Source organism: Mesoplodon densirostris, assembly GCF_025265405.1.
Source record: "Mesoplodon densirostris isolate mMesDen1 chromosome Y unlocalized genomic scaffold, mMesDen1 primary haplotype SUPER_Y_unloc_2, whole genome shotgun sequence".
Lineage (NCBI taxonomy): Eukaryota > Metazoa > Chordata > Mammalia > Artiodactyla > Ziphiidae > Mesoplodon > Mesoplodon densirostris.
The window spans coordinates 1,245,742-1,268,770 of record NW_026778237.1 but is presented as its reverse complement, the minus strand read 5'-3'; the positions used below and the strand labels follow the sequence as shown (position 1 = coordinate 1,268,770).

Below are 23,029 nucleotides of genomic sequence, written 5' to 3'. Positions count from 1 at the left end.
GCCTGGCACGCATGTTGTAATAACAAAACATCCACTTATATATGTTTTCTTTCTTTGTATCATATGTATATATGCATGCTTGTGTGTGTGTGTATAAATATATATATATGTATATACATATATATATATATATATATATATTTTATTTTTTTTAAATTCCAACCAGCAGCAGAGTTCATTTTGAAGTTCATTAGGAAGACGCCCTTTGTTGAAAAGCAGTTCGGCGATCACATTACTGGAAATGATATAGCTGCTTCCTAGACCTTTCCTGAGCCTGGCTCTATTTCTGCCCTTGGGTTTCATATATCCAACTTTGATTTAGTTTTTGTTATTTGCTACCAAGAGAACCTAAGCTAATATGTCTTATTATCAACACACTTTTACCAGCCTCCACTGTATCTACAGTAGAGTAAATAGCTCTTCTAGGGTACTAAATGACATTTTCCCCTTTATCCCTACTACAGAGTCCACTGCATGGAAAAAGGATCAAGGGTGGAAGGGATCAAATAAGAACAATCTCCCGAATGGAAACACAGAATACTGAAGCCTGCTACCATATGCATCTCTTCTCACCTAAAAGTGTTTTCCTCATAATTAACAGAATTTTAGTTCCTTAGATCAGCCTTCCCAAGACTGTGTTCAGTATCAGCCAGTGCCTCAAAAACATTCACAAGTGTTCAGTGGAAAACTTGTATTAATCGAATTAGCAGGATTTTTTGTTTTTTTTTTCAGTTTTTGTTTACTCTAGGAATTTTATGTCTGATGTAAAGAATATACATTTTGAATGTATAATATGGGGATAAAATATTCAGTGTTTCCCAAACATTCTGATCATGGGATTCTTTTTCTACCAAATCTCACAAAACAGTATTCCAAAGAAAACAGCTTTGGAAACAATGTTAAAAGGTCCCACTGTGGGCTTCTCTGGTGGCGCAGCAGTTAAAAATCCATCTGCCAATGCAGGGGACGCGGGTCCGATCCTTGGTCTGGGAAGATCCCACATGCCGCGGAGCAACTAAGCCCATGTGCCACACTACTGAGCCTGTGCTCTAGAGCCCGCAAGCCACAGCTACTGAAGCCTGTGCACCTAGAGCCCGTGCTCCGCAACAAGAGAAGCCACCGAAATGAAAAGCCCATGCACCACAATGAAGAATAGCCCCCACTTGCCGCAACTAGAGAAAGCCCGCATGCAGCAACCAAGTCCCAACGCAGCCAAAAAATAAAATAAAATAAAACTAAAGTGAAAAAAAAAAAAGGTCCCATCGTGTGTTGTTCCAGAAGCACATACCTGGTAGCTAAACTTCATTCACTTTCACTTAGAGATCATTATGAGAAACTGGAACCTTTGCTGTGAAGGTTTCAGCACAGTAAGCTTTGGACAGTAAGTGTAATGCAAGGCCCTCACCATGACAGTGGGTAGATATCACACACATCCATTCAGATGTGTCACTCTCTGCTATTTACAAGCTCTGTGTTTGATCATGTTACATACTTTAATTCACAATTTCTTTATCTGTAAAATATGGGTAACGATAATCAAATTTAATCCAGTATCTGTAATAATGAGGTAATGCAGATTGAACAGCCCAGAGATATATAATATTGATGTATCACTTTTCATTACCTCTCATTAAATGATTTATTTATACATATGTATACACACACACACACGCCACAGAGAGTGAGATAAGCCACCAGCTGCTGCTTCATATGGTCTACTTCCTTAAGATTATACCATTGATCCTACTTCATGTATTAATTTTCAAAGAAGGAATTATATGTAACATTTACTAGCACTTAGCTACAAAAGAAATACAAATATGAAGAGCTTATAGAACAAGTTTGATGTTAGTACCTATAAAATACCTGTCATATAATAGGTGCTCAATAGAAATATGCTGAATGAATGAATAAGAGCTAATCATTGACATGGAGTCAGAACTTATTGTCTAATATCAGTTGTGTAACTATTAGTTCTGTAACATTTTTAAATTAATGAAGGGAACTGAAAGTCAAAACAGTTTTTACAGATTATAGCATGAGAATTTTTATTAGTTGACTCTGCATTTATCACGAATAATACTGTGATAGCTAATTTTTATATGTCAACTTCAAAGGGCCAGTGGGTACCCAGATATTTAGTCAAATATTATTGTTTGTGCCTGAAAGGGTGTTTTTCCATGAGATTAACATTTGAAATACTAGACGAAGTAAAGCAGATTGCTTTCCTTAAAGTCGATGAGCCTCATCCAATCATTTGAAGGCCTGAATAAAATAAAGATGCTGACCTTCCTCTGAGTAAGCGGGAACTCCTCTTGCCTGACTGCCTTGGAGCAGGAACATGGTTTTTTTCCTGCCTTCAACTTGAATTTCCTGGGTCTTGAGCCTCCTGGGCTTTGGACTGGACCTACACCATGGACTCTCCTGGGTCTCAAGTATGGCAACTGCAGATTTTGAGACTTGTCAGCCTCCATAATCATGTGAGTTAATTCCTTATTTTATATAATATATAAATATATCTTCTATTGGTTCTGTTTTTCTGGAGAATCCTAACATAATACCAACACTGACCACAAATATTTCAAAGAAACCTTCATCTTATAGTCCTATACTGATATTTTAAAAGACATTATCTTAGCACATACCAAGTTATAAACTATAAAATTTGATTGTCAAATTTTTTTTTAATTTGGGGGCTTCCCTGGTGGCACAGTGGTTAAGAAATGCCTGCCAATGCAGGGAACATGAGTTCCAGCCCTGGTCCTGGAAGGTCCCACATGCCACAGAGCAACTAAGCCCACATGCCACAGCTACTGAGCCGGCATGCCACAACTACTGAAGCACGAGCACCTAGAGCCCGTGCTCCATAACAAGAGAGGCCACCGCAATGAGACACCCACGCACTGCAACAAAGAGTAGCCCCCACTTGCTGCAGCTAGAGAAAGCCCGCATCCAACAAAGACCTAATGCAGCCAAAAATTAAAAATAAAATAAATAAATTTAAAAAATAAAATTTAAAATTTTTCTAAAAACATGATCTGCTCTGAAGTTTTCTCATTCTGTGTTTGTATTTAGCTTTACATTCCTCATTAAAGAAAAAGTGTAGGCAATGTTTTTGTTTATATATATGTATATTTCCTTCATGGAAATTTGAGGTTCCAGTTCATGCTAGTTTATTCATTTCCCTTAAAAAAGTTAGATTTTAAACCTTAGGTTTCTCTTAGTTATAACATGTATTTTAACATCATCTTCTAACCTAGGAAGTAATGATGAGGGATAAAACATCTGAGAAACACCATTATCACCCCCTTAGTACACATATAACCATTCAATAGTATTATTTTAATATTTGAAGAGTAAAGTGGTCCAGATAAATTAATTATTAAATAATCTTGGAACATAATGAGAAAATGTTCTACAAAATCAAGATTTCTTCTATTTAAATAGATTCTTCCAGTGAAGTCTACAATGGACTCTTCCAAGGAAATTTTTGAAAGACTGCAATTATATTACGACTAAACACTGGTGTTAAGCAAACATAGAATACAATTTTATCTCACTGAGAAACTGATCATGTAGTTCTTTTCCATCTCTAATGTATGATCCTATCATTAAAATCAACTTATCAAATAGACATTCTTATTATTCTATTTCTTTACAGACTCAACAATTAAATGCCTCTAAAATTGCTTAGATAAGTTTACAATGTGACAGTTGCTATTTGATCCTTTGCTTCCTTCATAAACAATGATTATAGCATAGCATGAGCTTTCAAAGAGAAATAAAGAGACCCACCAAAAAAGTACATTAGTCAAAGGCATGGTAATAAAACTTGAAGTGAAAACAGCTATTTTATCCAAAAGCTTTACAACCATTGAGAGCACTTCAAACAGTCCATCACTCTTTCTTGTACCTTGAGAACAGAGACCATGTTTGATTCTGTGTATCTCCAGAGTCAAACAGTGACACACATTTGGAATACTGTATATAAATAGCTGTTGAATTAATGTTGAATTAATTCATTATAAATACCTAGGTTGGTCTTATGTCTTCCACTATAACGTCCTTAACTTCTAAGAAAATATTGACTTTTTAATATCATATACATGTGTAATATCTTATACGTATTTACTTGAGACAATAAAGGGAGAAAAACAGTAGTTTTTTTGTTTTGGTTTGTTTTGGTCTGCTTCTCCACTAGAATACAAACCTCATGGGAACAGACTTTGTCTCTCTTTTTTACTAATATATGCCCAAATCCCATACCAGTGCCTGGGCCATATTAAGTAATCAATAAATATTTATTGAATGAATGAATGAAAGATAATTTGAGATCAATGGTATTTCCTACCACTGTGGCTCATTCCATACAACATAATTGAGGGGTTAAAAAAAATGCTTGCTGAGTGGCAGTGAAAAGACAAATGAGGCTGGAGGGGATAAATACATCCCCACAGTTAAGTTATTTGCTCTAAGAATGCATCTAAGCCTTTTGTTTTCTGACAAAGAAAAGAGAAGTCTGCACTTACCCAAGAGGAAGGAAATGGGTAAATAACCTCAAAGGGGCTCCGTCCCAGGCAGCTACCACAGGCCCCGCGGCTTCGCCTTCACCTTGGCCTTCACGCCCGCCACGCTAAGCATGCCGCCCTCGCAGGTGCGAGGCCACCGTCGACAGCCATTTCACCCTGGAGCTCCACGCCTCTTTCGTGTGCCTGGCCGCGGCCTTTTACCTCGACCGCGACGACGTGGCCTTGAAGCACTTCAGCCGGTTCTTCCTGCGCCGCTCCCACGAGCACAGCGGGCGGGCCCGGGGCCTGAAGCGCCTGCAGAACCAGCGCGGGGGCCGCCTCAACTTCCAAGACATCAGGAAGCCAGTCCGTGACGAGTGCAAGAGTGGCCTCAAGGCCATGAAGTGCGCCTTGTTCCTGGAGAAGCAAGTGACCCGGAGCCTGCTCCACTGCACCAGCTGGCCACCGACAAGTGCGACCCCCACCTGCGCCACTTCCTGGCAACTCACTACCTCAGCCAGTAGGTGGCGTTCATCAGAGAGCTGGAGGGTCATGTCACCACCCTGAGCACGATGGGGGTCCAGGAGGTCGACCTGGCAGGGTACCTCTTTGACAAGCTCACCCTGGGCGACAGCGACGAGAAGAACTGAGCCTGGACTGGACCTCCCCAGAGCCACGGGGAGACCAGAGCCCTGGTCACCGTGCCTGCCATGCAGACAGCAACAGTGCCCTTGCAGAAGAAGTTCACTTACGTTTTGGTTTTGTTTTTGTTTTTGCAACAAGTGCAGGACTCTTTTCCTGGACTTTATCACTTAAGTTTTGTTCTTCCAGTTTTTCCGTTTCTTCCAATAAAGTTATTGGTTCATAAATAAATAAAGGTCTCCGGTTGATTCATGTGGGCAAATCTCTCATTTTTAAGTTTTAAAACAGGTATCCAGGAGTTTCTGAACACAGCCATACCACAACCATATGCAGCTCAGGATCTCCACAGTGGGAGGGAGAAGGTGTTCCATGGGGCCCTGGAAAACACAAAATCAGTCTTCCCCTTATAAATAATGTAGGTATATGCGGGGTAGACTGGGGTGGGGTGGGGTGAGGTAGGGGTCCCTGGTGAATGTGGGTGCATGTGCATAGTGAAAGTATAGAACCATAGCCTGGAAGTCATGATTGCAGTTGCCTCTGGGGAACAAGTGAAGGGAATGGGATTGGGCAGGGATTAAAATAAGGGTGTCTTCAGTTTCACCTGAAATGTTTATGTGCATTAATTATGCAAATACTAATGGTTAAGTATGAGTAGCAAGATGTGGGGTGGAGGGGTTTGGAAGTCTGAATGGTGGAGTATCTCTTTGACAAGTTCACTCTGGGCAACGGTGACAATGGAAAAATGAGGGTTAGGCTGTCTTGCTCAGAAACACGGGTGTGACTTCCCATGGTCACCAATGGCTGGCATGCATGTTGTAACAACAAAACATCCACTTATATATGTTTTCTTTCTTTGTATCATATGTATATATGCATGCTTGTGTGTGTGTGTATAAATATATATATATGTATATACATATATATATATATATATATATATTTTATTTTTTTTAAATTCCAACCAGCAGCAGAGTTCATTTTGAAGTTCATTAGGAAGACGCCCTTTGTTGAAAAGCAGTTCGGCGATCACATTACTGGAAATGATATAGCTGCTTCCTAGACCTTTCCTGAGCCTGGCTCTATTTCTGCCCTTGGGTTTCATATATCCAACTTTGATTTAGTTTTTGTTATTTGCTACCAAGAGAACCTAAGCTAATATGTCTTATTATCAACACACTTTTACCAGCCTCCACTGTATCTACAGTAGAGTAAATAGCTCTTCTAGGGTACTAAATGACATTTTCCCCTTTATCCCTACTACAGAGTCCACTGCATGGAAAAAGGATCAAGGGTGGAAGGGATCAAATAAGAACAATCTCCCGAATGGAAACACAGAATACTGAAGCCTGCTACCATATGCATCTCTTCTCACCTAAAAGTGTTTTCCTCATAATTAACAGAATTTTAGTTCCTTAGATCAGCCTTCCCAAGACTGTGTTCAGTATCAGCCAGTGCCTCAAAAACATTCACAAGTGTTCAGTGGAAAACTTGTATTAATCGAATTAGCAGGATTTTTTGTTTTTTTTTTCAGTTTTTGTTTACTCTAGGAATTTTATGTCTGATGTAAAGAATATACATTTTGAATGTATAATATGGGGATAAAATATTCAGTGTTTCCCAAACATTCTGATCATGGGATTCTTTTTCTACCAAATCTCACAAAACAGTATTCCAAAGAAAACAGCTTTGGAAACAATGTTAAAAGGTCCCACTGTGGGCTTCTCTGGTGGCGCAGCAGTTAAAAATCCATCTGCCAATGCAGGGGACGCGGGTCCGATCCTTGGTCTGGGAAGATCCCACATGCCGCGGAGCAACTAAGCCCATGTGCCACACTACTGAGCCTGTGCTCTAGAGCCCGCAAGCCACAGCTACTGAAGCCTGTGCACCTAGAGCCCGTGCTCCGCAACAAGAGAAGCCACCGAAATGAAAAGCCCATGCACCACAATGAAGAATAGCCCCCACTTGCCGCAACTAGAGAAAGCCCGCATGCAGCAACCAAGTCCCAACGCAGCCAAAAAATAAAATAAAATAAAACTAAAGTGAAAAAAAAAAAAGGTCCCATCGTGTGTTGTTCCAGAAGCACATACCTGGTAGCTAAACTTCATTCACTTTCACTTAGAGATCATTATGAGAAACTGGAACCTTTGCTGTGAAGGTTTCAGCACAGTAAGCTTTGGACAGTAAGTGTAATGCAAGGCCCTCACCATGACAGTGGGTAGATATCACACACATCCATTCAGATGTGTCACTCTCTGCTATTTACAAGCTCTGTGTTTGATCATGTTACATACTTTAATTCACAATTTCTTTATCTGTAAAATATGGGTAACGATAATCAAATTTAATCCAGTATCTGTAATAATGAGGTAATGCAGATTGAACAGCCCAGAGATATATAATATTGATGTATCACTTTTCATTACCTCTCATTAAATGATTTATTTATACATATGTATACACACACACACACGCCACAGAGAGTGAGATAAGCCACCAGCTGCTGCTTCATATGGTCTACTTCCTTAAGATTATACCATTGATCCTACTTCATGTATTAATTTTCAAAGAAGGAATTATATGTAACATTTACTAGCACTTAGCTACAAAAGAAATACAAATATGAAGAGCTTATAGAACAAGTTTGATGTTAGTACCTATAAAATACCTGTCATATAATAGGTGCTCAATAGAAATATGCTGAATGAATGAATAAGAGCTAATCATTGACATGGAGTCAGAACTTATTGTCTAATATCAGTTGTGTAACTATTAGTTCTGTAACATTTTTAAATTAATGAAGGGAACTGAAAGTCAAAACAGTTTTTACAGATTATAGCATGAGAATTTTTATTAGTTGACTCTGCATTTATCACGAATAATACTGTGATAGCTAATTTTTATATGTCAACTTCAAAGGGCCAGTGGGTACCCAGATATTTAGTCAAATATTATTGTTTGTGCCTGAAAGGGTGTTTTTCCATGAGATTAACATTTGAAATACTAGACGAAGTAAAGCAGATTGCTTTCCTTAAAGTCGATGAGCCTCATCCAATCATTTGAAGGCCTGAATAAAATAAAGATGCTGACCTTCCTCTGAGTAAGCGGGAACTCCTCTTGCCTGACTGCCTTGGAGCAGGAACATGGATTTTTTCCTGCCTTCAACTTGAATTTCCTGGGTCTTGAGCCTCCTGGCCTTTGGAGTGGACCTACACCATGGACTCTCCTGGGTCTCAAGTATGGCAACTGCAGATTTTGAGACTTGTCAGCCTCCATAATCATGTGAGCTAATTCCTTATTTTATATAATATACAAATATATCTTCTATTGGTTCTGTTTTTCTGGAGAATCCTAACATAATACCAACACTGACCACAAATATTTCAAAGAAACCTTCATCTTATAGTCCTATACTGATATTTTAAGAGACATTATCTTAGCACATACCAAGTTATAAACTATAAAATTTGATTGTCAAATTTTTTTTTAATTTGGGGGCTTCCCTGGTGGCACAGTGGTTAAGAAATGCCTGCCAATGCAGGGAACATGAGTTCCAGCCCTGGTCCTGGAAGGTCCCACATGCCACAGAGCAACTAAGCCCACATGCCACAGCTACTGAGCCGGCATGCCACAACTACTGAAGCACGAGCACCTAGAGCCCGTGCTCCATAACAAGAGAGGCCACCGCAATGAGACACCCACGCACTGCAACAAAGAGTAGCCCCCACTTGCTGCAGCTAGAGAAAGCCCGCATCCAACAAAGACCCAATGCAGCCAAAAATTAAAAATAAAATAAATAAATTTAAAAAATAAAATTTAAAATTTTTCTAAAAACATGATCTGCTCTGAAGTTTTCTCATTCTGTGTTTGTATTTAGCTTTACATTCCTCATTAAAGAAAAAGTGTAGGCAATGTTTTTGTTTATATATATGTATATTTCCTTCATGGAAATTTGAGGTTCCAGTTCATGCTAGTTTATTCATTTCCCTTAAAAAAGTTAGATTTTAAACCTTAGGTTTCTCTTAGTTATAACATGTATTTTAACATCATCTTCTAACCTAGGAAGTAATGATGAGGGATAAAACATCTGAGAAACACCATTATCACCCCCTTAGTACACATATAACCATTCAATAGTATTATTTTAATATTTGAAGAGTAAAGTGGTCCAGATAAATTAATTATTAAATAATCTTGGAACATAATGAGAAAATGTTCTACAAAATCAAGATTTCTTCTATTTAAATAGATTCTTCCAGTGAAGTCTACAATGGACTCTTCCAAGGAAATTTTTGAAAGACTGCAATTATATTACGACTAAACACTGGTGTTAAGCAAACATAGAATACAATTTTATCTCACTGAGAAACTGATCATGTAGTTCTTTTCTATCTCTAATGTATGATCCTATCATTAAAATCAACTTATCAAATAGACATTCTTATTATTCTATTTCTTTACAGACTCAACAATTAAATGCCTCTAAAATTGCTTAGATAAGTTTACAATGTGACAGTTGCTATTTGATCCTTTGCTTCCTTCATAAACAATGATTATAGCATAGCATGAGCTTTCAAAGAGAAATAAAGAGACCCACCAAAAAAGTACATTAGTCAAAGGCATGGTAATAAAACTTTAAGTGAAAACAGCTATTTTATCCAAAAGCTTTACAACCATTGAGAGCACTTCAAACAGTCCATCACTCTTTCTTGTACCTTGAGAACAGAGACCATGTTTGATTCTGTGTATCTCCAGAGTCAAACAGTGACACATATTTGGAATACTGTATATAAATAGCTGTTGAATTAATGTTGAATTAATTCATTATAAATACCTAGGTTGGTCTTATGTCTTCCACTATAACGTCCTTAACTTCTAAGAAAATATTGACTTTTTAATATCGTATACATGTGTAATATCTTATACGTATTTACTTGAGACAATAAAGGGAGAAAAACAGTAGTTTTTTTGTTTTGGTTTGTTTTGGTCTGCTTCTCCACTAGAATACAAACCTCATGGGAACAGACTTTGTCTCTCTTTGTTACTAATATATGCCCAAATCCCATACCAGTGCCTGGGCCATATCAAGTAATCAAGAAATATTTATTGAATGAATGAATGAAAGATAATTTGAGATCAATGGTATTTCCTACCACTGTGGCTCATTCCATACAACATAATTGAGGGGTTAAAAAAAATGCTTGCTGAGTGGCAGTGAAAGGACAAATGAGGCTGGAGGGGATAAATACATCCCCACAGTTAAGTTATTTGCTCTAAGAATGCATCTAAGCCTTTTGTTTTCTGACAAAGAAAAGAGAAGTCTGCACTTACCCAAGAGGAAGGAAATGGGTAAATAACCTCAAAGGGGCTCCGTCCGAGGCAGCTACCACAGGCCCCGCGGCTTCGCCTTCACCTTGGCCTTCACGCCCGCCACGTTAAGCATGCCGCCCTCGCAGGTGCGAGGCCACCGTCGACAGCCATTTCACCCTGGAGCTCCACGCCTCTTTCGTGTGCCTGGCCGCGGCCTTTTACCTCGACCGCGACGACGTGGCCTTGAAGCACTTCAGCCGGTTCTTCCTGCGCCGCTCCCACGAGCACAGCGGGCGGGCCCGGGGCCTGAAGCGCCTGCAGAACCAGCGCGGGGGCCGCCTCAACTTCCAAGACATCAGGAAGCCAGTCCGTGACGAGTGCAAGAGTGGCCTCAAGGCCATGAAGTGCGCCTTGTTCCTGGAGAAGCAAGTGACCCGGAGCCTGCTCCACTGCACCAGCTGGCCACCGACAAGTGCGACCCCCACCTGCGCCACTTCCTGGCAACTCACTACCTCAGCCAGTAGGTGGCGTTCATCAGAGAGCTGGAGGGTCATGTCACCACCCCGAGCACGATGGGGGCCCAGGACGTCGACCTGGCAGGGTACCTCTTTGACAAGCTCACCCTGGGCGACAGCGACAAGAAGAACTGAGCCTGGACTGGACCTCCCCAGAGCCACGGGGAGACCAGAGCCCTGGTCACCGTGCCTGCCATGCAGACAGCAACAGTGCCCTTGCAGAAGAAGTTCACTTACGTTTTGGTTTTGGTTTTGTTTTTGCAACAAGTGCAGGACTCTTTTCCTGGACTTTATCACTTAAGTTTTGTTCTTCCAGTTTTTCCGTTTCTTCCAATAAAGTTATTGGTTCATAAATAAATAAAGGTCTCCGGTTGATTCATGTGGGCAAATCTCTCATTTTTAAGTTTTAAAACAGGTATCCAGGAGTTTCTGAACACAGCCATACCACAACCATATGCAGCTCAGGATCTCCACAGTGGGAGGGAGAAGGTGTTCCATGGGGCCCTGGAAAACACAAAATCAGTCTTCCCCTTATAAATAATGTAGGTATATGCGGGGTAGACTGGGGTGGGGTGGGGTGAGGTAGGGGTCCCTGGTGAATGTGGGTGCATGTGCGTAGTGAAAGTATAGAACCATAGCCTGGAAGTCATGATTGCAGTTGCCTCTGGGGAACAAGTGAAGGGAATGGGATTGGGCAGGGATTAAAATAAGGGTGTCTTCAGTTTCACCTGAAATGTTTATGTGCATTAATTATGCAAATACTAATGGTTAAGTATGAGTAGCAAGATGCGGGGTGGAGGGGTTTGGAAGTCTGAATGGTGGAGTATCTCTTTGACATGTTCACTCTGGGCAACGGTGACAATGGAAAAATGAGGGTTAGGCTGTCTTGCTCAGAAACACGGGTGTGACTTCCCATGGTCACCAATGCCTGGCACGCATGTTGTAATAACAAAACATCCACTTATATATGTTTTCTTTCTTTGTATCATATGTATATATGCATGCTTGTGTGTGTGTGTATAAATATATATATATGTATATACATATATATATATATATATATATATTTTATTTTTTTTAAATTCCAACCAGCAGCAGAGTTCATTTTGAAGTTCATTAGGAAGACGCCCTTTGTTGAAAAGCAGTTCGGCGATCACATTACTGGAAATGATATAGCTGCTTCCTAGACCTTTCCTGAGCCTGGCTCTATTTCTGCCCTTGGGTTTCATATATCCAACTTTGATTTAGTTTTTGTTATTTGCTACCAAGAGAACCTAAGCTAATATGTCTTATTATCAACACACTTTTACCAGCCTCCACTGTATCTACAGTAGAGTAAATAGCTCTTCTAGGGTACTAAATGACATTTTCCCCTTTATCCCTACTACAGAGTCCACTGCATGGAAAAAGGATCAAGGGTGGAAGGGATCAAATAAGAACAATCTCCCGAATGGAAACACAGAATACTGAAGCCTGCTACCATATGCATCTCTTCTCACCTAAAAGTGTTTTCCTCATAATTAACAGAATTTTAGTTCCTTAGATCAGCCTTCCCAAGACTGTGTTCAGTATCAGCCAGTGCCTCAAAAACATTCACAAGTGTTCAGTGGAAAACTTGTATTAATCGAATTAGCAGGATTTTTTGTTTTTTTTTTCAGTTTTTGTTTACTCTAGGAATTTTATGTCTGATGTAAAGAATATACATTTTGAATGTATAATATGGGGATAAAATATTCAGTGTTTCCCAAACATTCTGATCATGGGATTCTTTTTCTACCAAATCTCACAAAACAGTATTCCAAAGAAAACAGCTTTGGAAACAATGTTAAAAGGTCCCACTGTGGGCTTCTCTGGTGGCGCAGCAGTTAAAAATCCATCTGCCAATGCAGGGGACGCGGGTCCGATCCTTGGTCTGGGAAGATCCCACATGCCGCGGAGCAACTAAGCCCATGTGCCACACTACTGAGCCTGTGCTCTAGAGCCCGCAAGCCACAGCTACTGAAGCCTGTGCACCTAGAGCCCGTGCTCCGCAACAAGAGAAGCCACCGAAATGAAAAGCCCATGCACCACAATGAAGAATAGCCCCCACTTGCCGCAACTAGAGAAAGCCCGCATGCAGCAACCAAGTCCCAACGCAGCCAAAAAATAAAATAAAATAAAACTAAAGTGAAAAAAAAAAAAGGTCCCATCGTGTGTTGTTCCAGAAGCACATACCTGGTAGCTAAACTTCATTCACTTTCACTTAGAGATCATTATGAGAAACTGGAACCTTTGCTGTGAAGGTTTCAGCACAGTAAGCTTTGGACAGTAAGTGTAATGCAAGGCCCTCACCATGACAGTGGGTAGATATCACACACATCCATTCAGATGTGTCACTCTCTGCTATTTACAAGCTCTGTGTTTGATCATGTTACATACTTTAATTCACAATTTCTTTATCTGTAAAATATGGGTAACGATAATCAAATTTAATCCAGTATCTGTAATAATGAGGTAATGCAGATTGAACAGCCCAGAGATATATAATATTGATGTATCACTTTTCATTACCTCTCATTAAATGATTTATTTATACATATGTATACACACACACACACGCCACAGAGAGTGAGATAAGCCACCAGCTGCTGCTTCATATGGTCTACTTCCTTAAGATTATACCATTGATCCTACTTCATGTATTAATTTTCAAAGAAGGAATTATATGTAACATTTACTAGCACTTAGCTACAAAAGAAATACAAATATGAAGAGCTTATAGAACAAGTTTGATGTTAGTACCTATAAAATACCTGTCATATAATAGGTGCTCAATAGAAATATGCTGAATGAATGAATAAGAGCTAATCATTGACATGGAGTCAGAACTTATTGTCTAATATCAGTTGTGTAACTATTAGTTCTGTAACATTTTTAAATTAATGAAGGGAACTGAAAGTCAAAACAGTTTTTACAGATTATAGCATGAGAATTTTTATTAGTTGACTCTGCATTTATCACGAATAATACTGTGATAGCTAATTTTTATATGTCAACTTCAAAGGGCCAGTGGGTACCCAGATATTTAGTCAAATATTATTGTTTGTGCCTGAAAGGGTGTTTTTCCATGAGATTAACATTTGAAATACTAGACGAAGTAAAGCAGATTGCTTTCCTTAAAGTCGATGAGCCTCATCCAATCATTTGAAGGCCTGAATAAAATAAAGATGCTGACCTTCCTCTGAGTAAGCGGGAACTCCTCTTGCCTGACTGCCTTGGAGCAGGAACATGGTTTTTTTCCTGCCTTCAACTTGAATTTCCTGGGTCTTGAGCCTCCTGGGCTTTGGACTGGACCTACACCATGGACTCTCCTGGGTCTCAAGTATGGCAACTGCAGATTTTGAGACTTGTCAGCCTCCATAATCATGTGAGTTAATTCCTTATTTTATATAATATATAAATATATCTTCTATTGGTTCTGTTTTTCTGGAGAATCCTAACATAATACCAACACTGACCACAAATATTTCAAAGAAACCTTCATCTTATAGTCCTATACTGATATTTTAAAAGACATTATCTTAGCACATACCAAGTTATAAACTATAAAATTTGATTGTCAAATTTTTTTTTAATTTGGGGGCTTCCCTGGTGGCACAGTGGTTAAGAAATGCCTGCCAATGCAGGGAACATGAGTTCCAGCCCTGGTCCTGGAAGGTCCCACATGCCACAGAGCAACTAAGCCCACATGCCACAGCTACTGAGCCGGCATGCCACAACTACTGAAGCACGAGCACCTAGAGCCCGTGCTCCATAACAAGAGAGGCCACCGCAATGAGACACCCACGCACTGCAACAAAGAGTAGCCCCCACTTGCTGCAGCTAGAGAAAGCCCGCATCCAACAAAGACCTAATGCAGCCAAAAATTAAAAATAAAATAAATAAATTTAAAAAATAAAATTTAAAATTTTTCTAAAAACATGATCTGCTCTGAAGTTTTCTCATTCTGTGTTTGTATTTAGCTTTACATTCCTCATTAAAGAAAAAGTGTAGGCAATGTTTTTGTTTATATATATGTATATTTCCTTCATGGAAATTTGAGGTTCCAGTTCATGCTAGTTTATTCATTTCCCTTAAAAAAGTTAGATTTTAAACCTTAGGTTTCTCTTAGTTATAACATGTATTTTAACATCATCTTCTAACCTAGGAAGTAATGATGAGGGATAAAACATCTGAGAAACACCATTATCACCCCCTTAGTACACATATAACCATTCAATAGTATTATTTTAATATTTGAAGAGTAAAGTGGTCCAGATAAATTAATTATTAAATAATCTTGGAACATAATGAGAAAATGTTCTACAAAATCAAGATTTCTTCTATTTAAATAGATTCTTCCAGTGAAGTCTACAATGGACTCTTCCAAGGAAATTTTTGAAAGACTGCAATTATATTACGACTAAACACTGGTGTTAAGCAAACATAGAATACAATTTTATCTCACTGAGAAACTGATCATGTAGTTCTTTTCCATCTCTAATGTATGATCCTATCATTAAAATCAACTTATCAAATAGACATTCTTATTATTCTATTTCTTTACAGACTCAACAATTAAATGCCTCTAAAATTGCTTAGATAAGTTTACAATGTGACAGTTGCTATTTGATCCTTTGCTTCCTTCATAAACAATGATTATAGCATAGCATGAGCTTTCAAAGAGAAATAAAGAGACCCACCAAAAAAGTACATTAGTCAAAGGCATGGTAATAAAACTTTAAGTGAAAACAGCTATTTTATCCAAAAGCTTTACAACCATTGAGAGCACTTCAAACAGTCCATCACTCTTTCTTGTACCTTGAGAACAGAGACCATGTTTGATTCTGTGTATCTCCAGAGTCAAACAGTGACACACATTTGGAATACTGTATATAAATAGCTGTTGAATTAATGTTGAATTAATTCATTATAAATACCTAGGTTGGTCTTATGTCTTCCACTATAACGTCCTTAACTTCTAAGAAAATATTGACTTTTTAATATCATATACATGTGTAATATCTTATACGTATTTACTTGAGACAATAAAGGGAGAAAAACAGTAGTTTTTTTGTTTTGGTTTGTTTTGGTCTGCTTCTCCACTAGAATACAAACCTCATGGGAACAGACTTTGTCTCTCTTTTTTACTAATATATGCCCAAATCCCATACCAGTGCCTGGGCCATATTAAGTAATCAATAAATATTTATTGAATGAATGAATGAAAGATAATTTGAGATCAATGGTATTTCCTACCACTGTGGCTCATTCCATACAACATAATTGAGGGGTTAAAAAAAATGCTTGCTGAGTGGCAGTGAAAAGACAAATGAGGCTGGAGGGGATAAATACATCCCCACAGTTAAGTTATTTGCTCTAAGAATGCATCTAAGCCTTTTGTTTTCTGACAAAGAAAAGAGAAGTCTGCACTTACCCAAGAGGAAGGAAATGGGTAAATAACCTCAAAGGGGCTCCGTCCCAGGCAGCTACCACAGGCCCCGCGGCTTCGCCTTCACCTTGGCCTTCACGCCCGCCACGCTAAGCATGCCGCCCTCGCAGGTGCGAGGCCACCGTCGACAGCCATTTCACCCTGGAGCTCCACGCCTCTTTCGTGTGCCTGGCCGCGGCCTTTTACCTCGACCGCGACGACGTGGCCTTGAAGCACTTCAGCCGGTTCTTCCTGCGCCGCTCCCACGAGCACAGCGGGCGGGCCCGGGGCCTGAAGCGCCTGCAGAACCAGCGCGGGGGCCGCCTCAACTTCCAAGACATCAGGAAGCCAGTCCGTGACGAGTGCAAGAGTGGCCTCAAGGCCATGAAGTGCGCCTTGTTCCTGGAGAAGCAAGTGACCCGGAGCCTGCTCCACTGCACCAGCTGGCCACCGACAAGTGCGACCCCCACCTGCGCCACTTCCTGGCAACTCACTACCTCAGCCAGTAGGTGGCGTTCATCAGAGAGCTGGAGGGTCATGTCACCACCCTGAGCACGATGGGGGTCCAGGAGGTCGACCTGGCAGGGTACCTCTTTGACAAGCTCACCCTGGGCGACAGCGACGAGAAGAACTGAGCCTGGACTGGACCTCCCCAGAGCCACGGGGAGACCAGAGCCCTGGTCACCGTGCCTGCCATGCAGACAGCAACAGTGCCCTTGCAGAAGAAGTTCACTTACGTTTTGGTTTTGTTTTTGTTTTTGCAACAAGTGCAGGACTCTTTTCCTGGACTTTATCACTTAAGTTTTGTTCTTCCAGTTTTTCCGTTTCTTCCAATAAAGTTATTGGTTCATAAATAAATAAAGGTCTCCGGTTGATTCATGTGGGCAAATCTCTCATTTTTAAGTTTTAAAACAGGTATCCAGGAGTTTCTGAACACAGCCATACCACAACCATATGCAGCTCAGGATCTCCACAGTGGGAGGGAGAAGGTGTTCCATGGGGCCCTGGAAAACACAAAATCAGTCTTCCCCTTATAAATAATGTAGGTATATGCGGGGTAGACTGGGGTGGGGTGGGGTGAGGTAGGGGTCCCTGGTGAATGTGGGTGCATGTGCATAGTGAAAGTATAGAACCATAGCCTGGAAGTCATGATTGCAGTTGCCTCTGGGGAACAAGTGAAGGGAATGGGATTGGGCAGGGATTAAAATAAGGGTGTCTTCAGTTTCACCTGAAATGTTTATGTGCATTAATTATGCAAATACTAATGGTTAAGTATGAGTAGCAAGATGTGGGGTGGAGGGGTTTGGAAGTCTGAATGGTGGAGTATCTCTTTGACAAGTTCACTCTGGGCAACGGTGACAATGGAAAGATGAGGGTTAGGCTGTCTTGCTCAGAAACACGGGTGTGACTTCCCATGGTCACCAATGGCTGGCATGCATGTTGTAACAACAAAACATCCACTTATATATGTTTTCTTTCTTTGTATCATAGGTATATATGCATGCTTGTGTTTGTGTGTGTGTGTGTATATATATATATATATATATACACATACATATATATATATATATATATATATATATATATATTTTAAATTCCAACCAGCAGCAGAGTTCATTTTGAAGTTCATTAGGAAGACGCCCTTTGTTGAAAAGCAGTTCGGCGATCACATTACTGGAAATGATATAGCTGCTTCCTAGACCTTTCCTGAGCCTGGCTCTATTTCTGCCCTTGGGTTTCATATCTCCAACTTTGATTTAGTTTTTGTTATTTGCTACCAAGAAAACCCAAGCTAATATGTCTTATTATCAACGCACTTTTACCAGCCTCCACTGTATCTACAGTAGAGTAAATAGCTCTTCAAGGGTACTAAATGACATTTTCCCCTTTATCCCTACTACAGAGTCCACTGCATGGAAAAAGGATCAAGGGTGGAAGGGATCAAATAAGAACAATCTCCCGAATGGAAATACAGAATACTGAAGCCTGCTACCATATGCATCTCTTCTCACCTAAAAGTGTTTTCCTCATAATTTACAGAATTTTAATTCCTCAGATCAGCCTTCCCAAGACTGTGTTCAGTATCAGCCAGTGCCTCAAAAACATTCACAAGTGTTCAGTGGAAAACTTGTATTAATCGAATTAGCAGGATTTTTTGTTTTGTTTTTTCAGTTTTTGTTTACTCTAGGAATTTTATGTCTGATGTAAAGAATATACGTTTTGAATGTATACCATGGGGATAAAATATTCAGTGTTTCCCAAACATTCTGATCATGGGATTCTTCTTCTACCAAATCTCACAAAACAGTATTCCAAAGAAAACAGCTTTGGAAACAATGTTAAAAGGTCCCACTGTGGGCTTCTCTGGTGGCGCAGCAGTTAAAAATCCATCTGCCAATGCAGGGGACACGGGTCCGATCCTTGGTCTGGGAAGATCCCACATGCCGCGGAGCAACTAAGCCCATGTGCCACACTACTGAGCCTGTGCTCTAGAGCCCGCAAGCCACAACTACTGAAGCCTGTGCACCTAGAGCCCGTGCTCCGCAACAAGAGAAGCCACCGAAATGAAAAGCCCATGCACCACAATGAAGAATAGCCCCCACTTGCCGCAGCTAGAGAAAGCCCGCATGCAGCAACCAAGTCCCAACGCAGCCAAAAAATAAAATAAAATAAAACTAAAGTGAAAAAAAAAAAAGGTCCCATCGTGTGTTGTTCCAGAAGCACATACCTGGTAGCTAAACTTCATTCACTTTCACTTAGAGATCATTATGAGAAACTGGAACCTTTGCTGTGAAGGTTTCAGCACAGTAAGCTTTGGACAGTAAGTGTAATGCAAGGCCCTCACCATGACAGTGGGTAGATATCACACACATCCATTCAGATGTGTCACTCTCTGCTATTTACAAGCTCTGTGTTTCATCATGTTACATACTTTAATTCACAATTTCTTTATCTGTGAAATATGGGTAATAATAATCAAATTTAATCCAGTGTCTGTAATAATGAGGTAATGCAGATTGAACAGCCCAGAGATATATCATATTGATGTATCACTTTTCATTACCTCTCATTAAATGATTTACTTATACATATGTATACACACACACACACGCCACAGAGAGTGAGATAAACCACCAACTGCTGCTTCATATGGTCTACTTCCTTAAGATTATACCATTGATCCTACTTCATGTATTAATTTTCAAAGAAGGAATTATATGTAACATTTACTAGCACTTAGCTACAAAAGAAATACAAATATGAAGAGCTTATAGAACAAGTTTGATGTTAGTACCTATAAAATACCTGTCATATAATAGGTGCTCAATAGAAATATGCTGAATGAATGAATAAGAGCTAATCATTGACATGGAGTCAGAACTTATTGTCTAATATCAGTTGTGTAACTATTAGTTCTGTAACATTTTTAAATTAATGAAGGGAACTGAAAGTCAAAACAGTTTTTACAGATTATAGCATGAGAATTTTTATTAGTTGACTCTGCATTTATCACGAATAATACTGTGATAGCTAATTTTTATATGTCAACTTCAAAGGGCCAGTGGGTACCCAGATATTTAGTCAAATATTATTGTTTGTGCCTGAAAGGGTGTTTTTCCATGAGATTAACATTTGAAATACTAGACGAAGTAAAGCAGATTGCTTTCCTTAAAGTCGATGAGCCTCATCCAATCATTTGAAGGCCTGAATAAAATAAAGATGCTGACCTTCCTCTGAGTAAGCGGGAACTCCTCTTGCCTGACTGCCTTGGAGCAGGAACATGGATTTTTTCCTGCCTTCAACTTGAATTTCCTGGGTCTTGAGCCTCCTGGCCTTTGGAGTGGACCTACACCATGGACTCTCCTGGGTCTCAAGTATGGCAACTGCAGATTTTGAGACTTGTCAGCCTCCATAATCATGTGAGCTAATTCCTTATTTTATATAATATACAAATATATCTTCTATTGGTTCTGTTTTTCTGGAGAATCCTAACATAATACCAACACTGACCACAAATATTTCAAAGAAACCTTCATCTTATAGTCCTATACTGATATTTTAAGAGACATTATCTTAGCACATACCAAGTTATAAACTATAAAATTTGATTGTCAAATTTTTTTTTAATTTGGGGGCTTCCCTGGTGGCACAGTGGTTAAGAAATGCCTGCCAATGCAGGGAACATGAGTTCCAGCCCTGGTCCTGGAAGGTCCCACATGCCACAGAGCAACTAAGCCCACATGCCACAGCTACTGAGCCGGCATGCCACAACTACTGAAGCATGAGCACCTAGAGCCCGTGCTCCATAACAAGAGAGGCCACCGCAATGAGACACCCACGCACTGCAACAAAGAGTAGCCCCCACTTGCTGCAGCTAGAGAAAGCCCGCATCCAACAAAGACCCAATGCAGCCAAAAATTAAAAATAAAATAAATAAATTTAAAAAATAAAATTTAAAATTTTTCTAAAAACATGATCTGCTCTGAAGTTTTCTCATTCTGTGTTTGTATTTAGCTTTACATTCCTCATTAAAGAAAAAGTGTAGGCAATGTTTTTGTTTATATATATGTATATTTCCTTCATGGAAATTTGAGGTTCCAGTTCATGCTAGTTTATTCATTTCCCTTAAAAAAGTTAGATTTTAAACCTTAGGTTTCTCTTAGTTATAACATGTATTTTAACATTATCTTCTAACCTAGGAAGTAATGATGAGGGATAAAACATCTGAGAAACACCATTATCACCCCCTTAGTACACATATAACCATTCAATAGTATTATTTTAATATTTGAAGAGTCAAGTTGTCCAGATAAATTAATTATTAAATAATCTTGGAACATAATGAGAAAATGTTCTACAAAATCAAGATTTCTTCTATTTAAATGGATTCTTCCAGTGAAGTCTACAATGGACTCTTCCAAGGAAATTTTTGAAAGACTGCAATTATATTACGACTAAACACTGGTGTTAAGCAAACACAGAATACAATTTTATCTCACTGAGAAACTGATCATGTAGTTCTTTTCCATCTCTAATGTATGATCCTATCATTAAAATCAACTTATCAAATAGACATTCTTATTATTCTATTTCTTTACAGACTCAACAATTAAATGCCTCTAAAATTGCTTAGATAAGTTTACAATGTGACAGTTGCTATTTGATCCTTTGCTTCCTTCATAAACAATGATTATAGCATAGCATGAGCTTTCAAAGAGAAATAAAGAGACCCACCAAAAAAGTACATTAGTCAAAGGCATGGTAATAAAACTTGAAGTGAAAACAGCTATTTTATCCAAAAGCTTTACAACCATTGAGAGCACTTCAAACAGTCCATCACTCTTTCTTGTACCTTGAGAACAGAGACCATGTTTGATTCTGTGTATCTCCAGAGTCAAACAGTGACACATATTTGGAATACTGTATATAAATAGCTGTTGAATTAATGTTGAATTAATTCATTATAAATACCTAGGTTGGTCTTATGTCTTCCACTATAACGTCCTTAACTTCTAAGAAAATATTGACTTTTTAATATCGTATACATGTGTAATATCTTATACGTATTTACTTGAGACAATAAAGGGAGAAAAACAGTAGTTTTTTTGTTTTGGTTTGTTTTGGTCTGCTTCTCCACTAGAATACAAACCTCATGGGAACAGACTTTGTCTCTCTTTGTTACTAATATATGCCCAAATCCCATACCAGTGCCTGGGCCATATCAAGTAATCAAGAAATATTTATTGAATGAATGAATGAAAGATAATTTGAGATCAATGGTATTTCCTACCACTGTGGCTCATTCCATACAACATAATTGAGGGGTTAAAAAAAATGCTTGCTGAGTGGCAGTGAAAGGACAAATGAGGCTGGAGGGGATAAATACATCCCCACAGTTAAGTTATTTGCTCTAAGAATGCATCTAAGCCTTTTGTTTTCTGACAAAGAAAAGAGAAGTCTGCACTTACCCAAGAGGAAGGAAATGGGTAAATAACCTCAAAGGGGCTCCGTCCGAGGCAGCTACCACAGGCCCCGCGGCTTCGCCTTCACCTTGGCCTTCACGCCCGCCACGCTAAGCATGCCGCCCTCGCAGGTGCGAGGCCACCGTCGACAGCCATTTCACCCTGGAGCTCCACGCCTCTTTCGTGTGCCTGGCCGCGGCCTTTTACCTCGACCGCGACAACGTGGCCTTGAAGCACTTCAGCCGGTTCTTCCTGCGCCGCTCCCACGAGCACAGCGGGCGGGCCCGGGGCCTGAAGCGCCTGCAGAACCAGCGCAGGTGCCGCCTCAACTTCCAAGACATCAGGAAGCCAGTCCGTGACGAGTGCAAGAGCGGCCTCAAGGCCATGAAGTGCGCCTTGTTCCTGGAGAAGCAAGTGACCCGGAGCCTGCTCCACTGCACCAGCTGGCCACCGACAAGTGCGACCCCCACCTGCGCCACTTCCTGGCAACTCACTACCTCAGCCAGTAGGTGGCGTTCATCAGAGAGCTGGAGGGTCATGTCACCACCCCGAGCACGATGGGGGCCCAGGACGTCGACCTGGCAGGGTACCTCTTTGACAAGCTCACCCTGGGCGACAGCGACAAGAAGAACTGAGCCTGGACTG

At 39.9% G+C, this 23,029-nt stretch overlaps 4 pseudogenes; 3 read left to right on the top strand and 1 right to left on the bottom strand.

Annotated features, from left to right (window-relative positions):
• LOC132483040 (centrosomal protein of 78 kDa-like) overlaps window positions 1–23,029 on the bottom strand; it is a 360,457-nt pseudogene that overhangs the window by 318,661 nt on the left and 18,767 nt on the right.
• LOC132483009 (ferritin heavy chain-like) lies at window positions 1,563–5,158 on the top strand (annotated as a pseudogene).
• LOC132483008 (ferritin heavy chain-like) lies at window positions 7,512–11,114 on the top strand (annotated as a pseudogene).
• On the top strand, window positions 13,461–17,056 carry LOC132483000 (ferritin heavy chain-like; annotated as a pseudogene).